An 11,778-nucleotide genomic window follows, 5' to 3' on the forward strand; every position below is an offset into this window, starting at 1 on the left:
TCGCGATGTTAGTCTTTGGTTTTAAAAGCTGCATTGACAGCAGACTACGCGTTTCATTGCATAAAAATATTTGATACCTGGCGCGCAACAACACAGGGCTTACCACAGTGCGCGTAATTAGTTGCACTGACAAATGCCCGTGTGGAATGCATGTTTTCAGAAACGGAGAAGACGGATTTATCGGCGCGCCACTTCTTTAGTATCACGCTGTTTACAAGCACCTCGGCGTTTCCTTTTCCATTGCCTTTTTTTTTTTTTTTTTTTAAGCACATTCCCTGCGGGTTTTTCGGTGCAGATGACGATTCTCGATACACAAGTTTCTGGTTCTCCATATTTTGTGCGGTACCTTTTTTCTATCGTCGTAACAACGGTCTCGTATGTAGTACAGTCGAGCGCGATTTGAAGGTTATCGCGCGAGCGTCGACCAGCCTAGCACTCCAGGCACCTGGTGGCCGGTTTCGGAACAGGAATAATCATGGTTTCGCACTCTTCTCTCCCTCGTTCGCTGTTCCATACAACAACCATCACCCCCGGGACAAAGTCACCGCCCTTTCTTTCTATTCTAAGCTTTCCATTTGTTGCGATAAAGAGTAAAATTTCAAATAATACTGAAAAATACGTCGTGCGCGCTACGATTACTGCCTGTTCACAGAAAAAAAAGAAACTGATTGCACAGTAGGGAGTGACGGCTGCTGAAGGAACAGCAAAAAGAGTGAGGGTAGCTGGCCTGATACCTCCCTCGCCTCGGCAGAGAATTCTGGGGCGGAATTACGGACTCCGCTCACAAGTTTGTGAGCGTGACGTCAAAATTACGAAGCTGTGACGCAGCCTTGAGACGTCAATCGTGACGAGTATGCAAAATCGTCCAATTACCAGCGACTTTTAGAGTGGCTCCGCCCTAGTAGTCCCGAATCCTCGGCAAACGTTGATGCCACAGTGTGGCACAAAACTGAGCAGGGACCGTCTCCTAACTTTTTCTAACACGACGCAACTAATACGCAATAAATAAAACAAACAAAGGTTTATTTTGGCAAGATACTATTTTTAGTATTGATTAACATTGAGCTCAAGTTGAAGCGTTCTTAGTTTTGTAGTTATACTTGCTATTAGGTAACTTTTGTTGCCGCGAGGGTGCGCGGGCGGCGTCATGGCGTGCACATGGCGGCCTGCAAGCAAACAGCTGATTCCCCGAGAAGGTGCTGCTTTTTTTAGCGTCGTCGGTAATCGAAGTGCCGTGCAAGTGCCGTGAGCATGCTGAAAATCTAATAGAATGCAGTCGAAGTTCAGGGCCTGCAGCGCTAAAATTTCATGGAGCGCTTGACACGGAAATGGACAAAGACAACTTGCGAAGGTGTTTTCGGTCGGCGCCTACTAGTATCGATGAGAAAAGTGCTGAAAGTGCAACGTGCAGGCTCCGTGGTTCTATTTGTTTCTCTTTAGGAAATACAAAACGACTGTGAAGCATGTAGTGTAGGCCAAAATGAAGCTCTGTCCTTGCATGATCATCTGTTTGTATGTAGCTGGATAGTTTAGGAAAGAACATGATCATGGGAATGCTTCCACCCCTGACGTGACTGAACCCGAAGCCTTTATTCACTGCAATGCCACCGTGACAGGGCTTTCTATGTAGCTTTCATTGTAGTGTGCTCTGTATTTTTTTTCTTTGTTCTCATGACTGAGTTGCTTTGTTTTTGAGCGATACCTTCTGCCCACACACCATTTGCTTGATGCATATGTGATGTTTTTCTGCGTACGCTACAATCACTGTGAGCACTAAAACTCGCAATATTATGCATTCAATTTGTCAGCTTTACACTGTTTAGCATTAAGTTAATGCTTTCTATGCGTCCTAACAGTATATGCAGGCCTGTAGTCCTGGAAGGTTCACTAATGGAGACTACCTTATGCAAACATTGTACATAGCACTACTTGTGTCATGTTTCTGCACTGTTAACTGCCATACTTTGTTTACTGCTTCTGAAATGTGCCAAACCTATGACAACTACTATGCAAGCCTGTAATCATTAAGCAACTAATCTTTTGTGTTTTGCCTCTGGGTCGCAGTTTTATGCACAATACTTTCATTTCTTGCTTCTGAGGTATATCAGACCTGCGATAAGTACTGTGCCAGCTTACAGGCTCTAAAAATTATTCTTGTGTGTCCTCTTTGTGTAGCACAATTGTGCAGCACGTCAAATAACTGCCGATGCTATTGCAGGAAGTTGGTTTCGCTGCTGCATATTCAAGCGTGTGAAATGCTGCAGGAAAATAAAGCTGCACAGTGGATACAGGTGCTTCTAAAAAAACTTCTGTGAGGACTTCCCATTCCGATAGGCATCACAATTGCTGCCTCGTTGTGAAACACTTTAATTATGTACTCAAACACATGCACACACACACAAACACCAACATACACGGTTGTAAGCAACAGTGAAGGGGGGTGTACGAAGACAAATTTGACTTGACAGATGAGGTGTTTTAACGCATGGTTCGAGAAGATGCATCTTTATCACAACAGGTTTCTGGCACAGACATGAAACGAGAAGACGCTGCACTTGGCTGCCTGTGATGAGTTGGTCAACTTCGTGTGGTATATCACGGCCGATTGCTGTGCTGTGATTGACGCCAAAGCGGTTGCCGCACCATGGGCAGCTGTGCCAGCCTCTGGTGGTAGGTTCTGTGGAACAGGCTCACAACATGATTCTGTATGGCTTTTCACTAGAGGTATGCATGGCAATAGGGATCCCACTTCCAAGTAGCCAGTGCACAGATGTGACCCTTTCTTGTACAAGCCAGCAGCACCCTCCTCGTCTGCAGGCAGGCAGGAAGACATCCAACGAAGTTATGCAACAAGGCACATGCTACACGCTCTGGCTGGTAGAGGAACGTCTAGTATTTTTGCAAGCACTGGAAGCGGGTCTTCAGCACGTCGATGCAGTTATCCACCATTAACCTTGTGGAGGTGTATACCTTGTTCTATAACCGTTATGGAGAGTCCGGACCGGGATTCCATGGCACTGGCAGCCATGTCTCCAACAGGTGCCCCTCTCACCAGCATAACCGAAAATGGCACGCTGTTAAGCACATTCTTCGTCACGTCGTTGTCGACCTCAACAGCCTCATAAACTAAGAGCCTTACTGACACAATGGAAGAGTCGCATCAAGTAGCTCATTGCCAGGTTTTGCTGACGATGACATTCATGGGCGTGCAGACAATGAGTGATTGAACGTTTCAGCAACATTGCTGTATGGACAGCCTTGCACTTCATATCGGTATAAATGATGTCCCATTCCTACTCAATACAGGCATCAAACAAACACATCCCCATCTTCGTTTCTTACGTAGGCATTTCAACAATGTACTAGTGTCTTATGTTCCAGCTTTTATAAAAGCCCAAGAACGGTAATACATGTGAGGCATGTGGAGCCTACCGTTAACTTATCTTGCAAACAGCAGCGCGGCTCAGTGTCGTGAATTCGACGACTCGCAGCAGGCCGGCCTCGACCTGTGTCATGCTTGTGTGCAGCCGAGAGTGTCCCCAGGAGAAAGCATCATGCCAAGATCCCACGTAAGGAGGTTCATGGCCAAAATCATGTTGGCATCTCATATCTGAAACAGGGACATCACAAGACTACTCGTAGACGACCGATGTGCCGTCGACAAACCCGACGACGCCGGGTATGCGGCCGTGACGAAGGAAGCCTTTCTTCTCCGCCGCCCTAGCTGCACGCCGCCGCAAACACTTTCGAACTGTCGGCTGCGCGAAGCCGATGTTCGCCTCGTTGCCAGTAGCGGCTTGGAAGCCACTAGCAGTTCGGAAAAAGCGCAGTGCACACATTATCTGCCGCCGCACACACAGCGCACTCGGCCGCACACACCTATCTCAGTTCATCGCGTCGCACAGTCACTGTACTATATCCTTCTCGAGTAGCAACAAGCGTCGAAACATCTCACCGAGCACGTCAAACAGTCTTCGTACACCGTCCTTCGCCGATGATCGCGTCGGGGCGCCGCCGCTACCGCCTCACGAGAACGCCGACCGCCGCATAGATCGCCGCCATTTTCCCTTTGTGAGCGCTCACAAACAAGTTGTGAGCGGCTCGCGTCGCTCACAACCCCCGCTCACAATTGGCCCGTAGCCAACGTCATCACTTCAAGTGTGTTCATGACGTAAACAGCAGACGTCGATGATGTAAAGGACGGCCACTCCCGCCGTGTTGCCGCTGGCCAATAGGAAGATTGTGAGTGTGAGTGTGATTGTGAGTGTGAGCCGTCTGTAATACGGCCCCTGGGCCATGGTGCTGTTGATGTTCTCGGTCGACGCTCGCGCGATAACCTTCAAATCGCGCTCGACTGTACGTATATACAACGCGAAAACGCTCGTCTTTAACACATTAGCCTACTCTCGATGTTCACATTTCACCCAGCCAACACATCACCTAAAAGAGATTGCGCACTGGTGAAGGCCATAAAAACACCCCAACACGTAAAACTCAATGAGAAACCACGCAAAAATAACCACTAGGCCAACCAAGCAAAGAACGTCATGCGTGGGTTCGCTCTTATCTAACATGCGCAGTAACCTTGTGCTATTACCGAGCGCATATAGGCCTTCTCTTCCCAACCGCACCAGCCAGAGTGCTCAGCTAAACTGCTTGAAATGCAGAGTTTGCTAACAGAAAAATATCTCACCTTGCCTTTTCTGGAAGCTGCCGAGGTGTCACGAACTGCCCGACCCATGACAAGCGCACCGGCACCTGTTCACGAGGTGCGCAATTCAAGAAACCAGCCAGCGCGGTCTGCATAAACTGCTCGAAACGCAATGTTTTAAATCAAAATAACGTTCCTCACCCTGCCGTCCAAACAAACTACAGTAGTTCCGCTTCCATGGCCAATGAAGCCGCAGTCAGACCGCACGAACACGCAGCCCGCGTAGACGGCCTTGACCTTCCGCAGTCTGCTTCGCTCTGCGCCGGCAGCACCCGCGCGCGCGGCGCGACAAATGCTGGTGGCGCCGTCCATTTCGTCGTGCGTGAAGCTGTTACTAGCGTTATCATTCATTCGTCATTTCCTGGGGCCAGATTTCGCCGAGTGTCCGCGCTTTACACAATCCCTTTCACTATGGCAAGGCCGCGAACCCAGAGCGATCGTATGGATGGATGGATGGATGGATGGAATATAGGAGCGTCCCCTTTGAAACGGGGTTGTGGCAGTAGCTATCATGCTCATTTTTCTCCATATATCTTAATTATTGATTTAGAATGCTTAACTAAACCATCATTCTATTTATTAAATTTTTGTTCCTACAATACTAACATTATGTCACTTCTCTGCTTTTAAGCCACCAATCTTCCAGTCGTTTTTTGCTAGTTTCCACCCCCGGTTTATTCACCCGGCCACTGTTATCTCTAAACCCCAGAGCTTCAGGAGCAGTGATTGCGCCTGCCTCAACTTCCGGATGGATACCATTGCATTCGAGTAAAATATGGTCAATTGTTTCACTGGAGTTTCCACATACAGCACATGCGTCATCTCCATTGCTAAATTTCTTTTTGTAGCTGCGTGTTCTAAGGCACCCTGATCTAGCTTCAAAAAGTAGGGCACTGCCTCTTGAGTATCAAAGAAATCTTCCTTCCTGATCTGCATTTTCCACTTTCGGTATAATTCCACACTCTGTTTTTTTTCCATCGAATTTATCCAATTTTTACCTTCTGTGTTTTTCACCTGTTGCTTAATGCTCTTTATTTCTCCGTCCTTGTTACTAGCATACTTACTAGTTAGTTTCCTAGTTCTTTTCCTCCATTGTGAGTCAACGCTTTTCAGGTACAGGTATTTAAATACCTTAGCTGCCCATCTGTTACTGTCCAATTTCCTCAGGCGTTCCTCATATAATATTTTACTCTGAGCTTCCCGTACTTCGAAAGATGCCCAGCCCATATCTCCCTGTACCGCCTCATTTGTAGTTTTGCCGTGGGCACCTAGTGCTAATCGTCCAACGGATCTCTGATTTGATTCTAATGTCGACTGTACCTCTGATTTTAGGCACAAAACCGCATTTCCGAAAGTAAGTCCGGGCACCATAATTCCTTTCCAAATACCCCTCAATACCTCATACCTATTGTATCCCCACAATGCCTTATGCTTCATTATCCCGGCATTCCTTCGCCCTTTGGCCTTAAGTGATTGCTCATGCTTTCCAATGTATGCCAATCCTTCGTTTACCCATACCCCCAAATATTTATATTCTGCTACTCTAGGTATTTCAAGGCCTTGAACTTTAAGACCCTGATCAGTTGAGCCGTTGAAAATCATCAGACCCGACTTAACTGCGCTGAAACTGAAGCCTAGAGCGTCCCCTTCGTCTCCGCAATACTTAACTAGAGTTTGCAATTCTTCCAGACTCTCAGCTAGCAGCACAATATCGTCTGCATACATCAAACCGGGGAGGCTCTGCTCTATCGCCTTTCCACCTAATCTGTATGACAGGTTAAAACCTAGGTTACTGTCTTGTATCCTCCGTTCCAGGTTTATCATATAAAGCATGAACAGCACCGGTGATAGAGGACAGCCTTGTCTTAATCCTTTGCATACTTTGACATCCTCCGCACCTTAGCGGTAGCGCCGCCCCGCGGTTGCGGCGGGAAGGCATCACCGCGGCGGCCACACGAGTACGCGCCCTCGGCACACTAGCCAGCATTATACCAGCGTGTTGTGCGAGTTTTGAGCCTATTTTGTGCGCATATAATGGTCAGCAGGCTTCTACATAATAGTTTTGAATTAACAGCTTGAGAGTTCGTGACGAAACATTTCTTATTCTCCGGGTGGACAAGCAAAACCGAGCAGAGGGAGGCACTTCGTTTACTTCCCAACGGTCGTAATCGGACAAGAAAGCGTTATCTCTGTATGTTGAGTCCGCGGCAGAGACGTCGTGCAAGCACGTCCCCTGATGGGGCTGGTACGGGTGGGTCGCCGCCGCTTGCGGCAGGGGCTCGCCTTGCACCGAATTTTTATCTGTTCAGGCCGTCATTGCACACGCCACCGCTGGTGGTGGACGACGGCTGTTGTTGCGGCGGGCGTCTTTCTTTCCCTCTTGCTTTTCTTTCTTCTCTGTATTCTCTTCTATCTGCACGAGGCAGCGGAGGTGGCTCAGCTACAGAGCCAGTAGCAGGCCCGTGCATTTTCTTTTCCTTCTTTCTACAGCCACAACAACAACAACAACAATGTGCAAGCACACTTACAGAGTGCCGAGGCTACCGTGATCAGCAAGGCGGTGCCTCCAGGGAGGCTGACCACTGCCGCTACCCCAAACTGGGGTAGATGGGGCATTCAAGTTTTGGTAGTAGGGGTCTGCGTTCGCGGTTTCCCCCTCACTATACCACCAAAAGTCAGATTATCTAACTCATCGGCGGCTCTTTTAGTGCTGCTCCGATACAGGCACTTCGGTAATGCGGTGTTGTTCGCTTAAGGAGAGTTTAGTTACGTAGTAATTCAGATCATAGATAGATAAACCTCGTTGGATGCACAAGCTTGCTTAGTAAGAAGTGACCTTCAGCAACCTTCTTTGGATATTAAATATGAGGGGAATCCATCCTTTCCTTTATCATTTGCCTCTTATCGGCGTTAAATAGTCGCACTTTATCCGCCGTGTGTGAGTTTGTAGGTACACCATCGCTACTGTCGCTTCTTGCCGCGCGTTCAAGCCTGGTATTGCAGATGGCAGCAACTTTAGACAAGGAGAACACATCTCGCGCACAGGTCCAACTCCTCATATTTGTAGAAGTTGACAGATATCACGCTCGGGTTTTCGTTCCAAAGCCTAGAAAGGTTCTGGCCTTAGCAATGCGTGCTGTCACGTGCTCGGACAGCGTTCATGTGCTGTTTCGTTGAGCGGTATTAAAAAACAAATAATAATTGTGAAGCTTTGGGAAACAAACCGTTCGAAGAGAACACTGGGAATCAAAAGAACGAGAGAGACCATTCGCGTCCTGTGCTTCCGCAAGACCTGCAATGGCCGCGGATTGCAATTTTGAGTAATTTATGCAGATAGTGGTAAAACCGGACAGAGGTACGCAAATAGTTTACGCGCATTTTTTTAATTTGTGCATTGTCTCTAATCGCTCAGAATTAGCACTGCCATGCTCGTTTTAAGTGAAAAATGAACAAGCAGGAACGCTTTCAGTGTTTTGAGCTGACATCCTGCTGACGTATGCAATGAGCCGTTATTCGTTATTAATTACGCTCAAGTGAAGATGCAAAATACTATGTGCAGCTCAGGTGTAAACATTAGCCCATTTAATCTAATAGTAAAAGCGAGGCAAATCACAAAAGCCTCTACATACGCACGCGGTAACGCCGCAGTGTCGTCTTGGGTGAAGATCCCTTCTATGAGCGGGTATGCGTGAACCATAGCCGCGACGACTCAAGGATCCTAGAGATAGCTAGAGAACTCAAGTTCTTTAAAAATATATATAGCAAGTTTTCCTTTAAGAGATCTGGTTATCTTTTCAAGTCTTAATCAATGTTTTCTGAAAGGGATTTGGCAAAAAATTGTTTGGCAAAGCAAAATTTGTTTTTGAAAGGAATGTGCTGGAAAAGTACGTTCATAGATTTCATGTTGTGTATTCCATAATCTTCTAGACGTATAATAGTTTTTCAAGAAACAAAGTCTTCTGGAAGCAACGCTGTCAATCGGCGGTTAGCTGACTGCACCGTGACCGAATGAGGCCTTAGATGCTCTTATTCTTGCCACCAAGCAGAGCCGACACCCGGAGCCCATGTTGTTTGGACAAGGGTCGTGCATAATTTACTGCATTGGAGAGTACACTGCAGCACGCTGTTTGACGAGAATCTGATACCACAGAGTCGCACGGACAGACGGGTGTTATGGTGCGAGAGCGGCCAGGAGTACAGCAGTGTGCGTGGTGCCTACTGCATGTTCGCCTCATTTGCGTTTTTGTCTCGTTCTTTTCTTCCTGTGTGTCTGTCAACGGCTCAGCGGCTTTGTGGTACGCACTCAATGCTCCCAAGTAACGAACCTCGAGACCACCTACTTAACATCGGCTCCATTAGTTTTAAAGAATGGGATACTGAGGGGGCAGGGCATATACAGGGAACTAAGAGCAAAAGGGAACTGAGGGGGTACTACAAGCTGAGCTGTCTCTGGGCTTGTATTACCGCCCTGAACGAGCGCCGTCAATCCGAAGTGATAGCTAACACCGATACACAATTCGATACTGTATCAGGCACGTGTATGACGGTGCGTGTCGGCCGCTGACATGCGCGGTGTGAGCTGCCTGTTATCACTTACGGGCTATATAATCGGCACGCTTCAATAAACGTACGGTCTTCTTGTTCTGGACATCACGCTGTGGCCACGTTCTTTCAACACGGATACATGGTGTCAGAAGTGGCTGAGACGATTTAGCTACACCGACGGCGGACGAAGCATAGAACGGCTTGTCGCACCGGAACCGCTGCGTCTGGCAGGGAACGTCTCGGCATCATGGAAGCGTTTCAAGCAGAAATTTGAGATTTTCCTGCAAGCATCGGCAGTCAAGGACCAACCGAGAAGTGGGGCTTCGAAAGCTGCGCTCCTGCTGAGCATCGCCGGTGACGAGGCACTCGATGTGTTCAACAATTTCAAGTTCGAGTCGGGCGAAAACAAGGATGACTACAGCACCTTGATACGAAAGTTCGACGCCTACTGCACAGAGGTGAGCAACGAAGTGCATGAGCGGTACATTTTTCGCACGAGGAACCAAGCGGAAGGAGAGCCATTCGAAAATTTTTTACGTGACTTGAAGAAGCAAGCTTCACAATGTAACTTTGGGACGTTACACGACTCATTGGTAAGAGACCAGATCGTCTTTGGTACCAACAGTCCTAGATTACGAGAGAAGATGCTTCAAGAGAAAGGATTGACGTTGGAAAAAGCGGAGGAGATGTGCAAAATTGCAGAATCAGTAGCACAACAAAAAAGAGGTGTGGCGTAAAGAAGAGGGTTGTGTGGATTTTGTTTCAAGGCGCACATACTTGCAGCATGCACAGAAAGAGCCCAAGTGCCACGGGGAGCAATGGCAGTGTAGAAAGTGTAATCGCAAGCACAAACCGAAGCAATGCCCAGCATTTGGTAAAAACTGCTACGTGTGTGGTAGGTTTCATCACTTTGCTATCTGCTGTAGGAAGTCAAAAGAAGTTGGCTGAGTCGATACTTCCGGAGAACGACTTTGACGTACTGGACGTAGGAATTAAATGTGGCACGAATGAGTGGACTGTAAATGCTGAAGTCTGCGGTCAGGAAATTGCCTTCAAAATAGACACAGGGGCGCAAGCGAGCCTCTTACCGTTTGCAGTCTATCGAAAACTGCCATCAGCTGGAGCACTACCTCCGACGAGCACAGTACTACGGGCATATAACGGCGGCGTTATTACGTGCTTTGGGACAGTGTCGGAAACTGTTCGCGTTGGAAATTCCCACACTGTAGTGAAACTTTTCATTGTGATAAACGGTCGTCAGCCTATACTCGGACTGGACGCCAGTGAAGCTTTGGGACTGGTTCAGCGTACCATGAATGTTATAAATACATCTCCTACAGAAGGTTCTATCAACAATTTCAGGCATATTTTCGAAGGACTTGGTTGCTTGAAGAAGCCATATCACATGGTCCTGGAACCTGGAGCAGTACCGGTCGTGCAGCCAGCCCGCCGGGTTCCTTTGGCGCTGGAGGAGCCTCTCAAAAAGGAACTCGAAAGAATGGAACGAGCTGGCATCGGGTAAGTCCACTGGTTGTCGTCAAGAAAAAAGATGGCGGTTTGCGAGTTTGTTTGGATCCCAGGCAGATCAATCGGCACGTTAAGAGGCAGCATTTTCCCCTCCCGAGACGCGAAGACTTGGAAGCTAAGTTGGCGGGTGCGAAATACTTCAGTTGCTTGGATGCTAACTCTGGGTACCACCAGATACCACTAGACGAAGAAACGTCAAGGATATGTACTTTCTCGTCACCCTTTGGGAGGTACCGATTTTTGCGGTTGCCGTTTGGAATATCATCTGCAGCGGAAGTGTTTCACCAAACAATGACTGAAGTTCTGGACAGACTGCCAGGCGTGCTAGTATATATTGATGACATTCTGGTGTGGGGCTCAACGAGACAAGAGCACGACGACCGACTAGTAGCTGTCCTGAAAGCTGTCGAAAAAGCGGGGTTGACTTTCAATGCACAGAAGTGCAAGTTCAATGTGACCGAAGTAAAGTTCCTCGGTGACATAATAACCGGAAATGGCATATCTCCTAACGCACAGCTCGTTAAAACAATGATTGACATGCCAGAACCAACAAGCAAAGCGGATGTTCAACGTATGCTGGGTGTCCAACTACTTTGGGAAGTTCGTGCCGCGGCTGTCGGAAAGAACGGCGTTATTAAGCGATCTTATCAAATGTCGCTCCGATTTTCAGTGGACTGAAAACCACGCTAAAGAGTGGAAAAACGTAACACAAGTTTTGACTACCGCTCCCGTGCTCGCAATCTTTGACGCTCGAAGGGACACAAAGATTACATGCGACGCTTCGCGGAACGGGGTAGGGGCGGCCCTTCTGCAACGTCATTATGATGAATGGCGACCCGTGGCATACGCATCCCGTGTTCTAACACAAGCAGAGCAGAGGTATGCTCAAATTGAAAAGGAGGCCCTTGCATTTGCTTTGGTTGCGAAAAGTTCCATCAGTTTGTCTACGGGCGACAACTGCTAATAGAAACTGACCATAAGGCACTCTTATCAAT

At 47.8% G+C, this 11,778-nt stretch overlaps 1 pseudogene; it reads left to right on the top strand.

Moving 5' to 3' along the window:
• The first annotated feature begins 7,231 nt into the window (after nt 1-7,231).
• Nucleotides 7,232-7,369, top strand: LOC146184323 (U1 spliceosomal RNA; annotated as a pseudogene).
• The last annotated feature ends 4,409 nt before the right edge of the window (nt 7,370-11,778 follow it).

The sequence above is a fragment of the Amblyomma maculatum genome, chromosome 7 (genome assembly GCF_055883805.1).
Source record: "Amblyomma maculatum isolate TAMU_Amacu chromosome 7, ASM5588380v1, whole genome shotgun sequence".
Lineage (NCBI taxonomy): Eukaryota > Metazoa > Arthropoda > Arachnida > Ixodida > Ixodidae > Amblyomma > Amblyomma maculatum.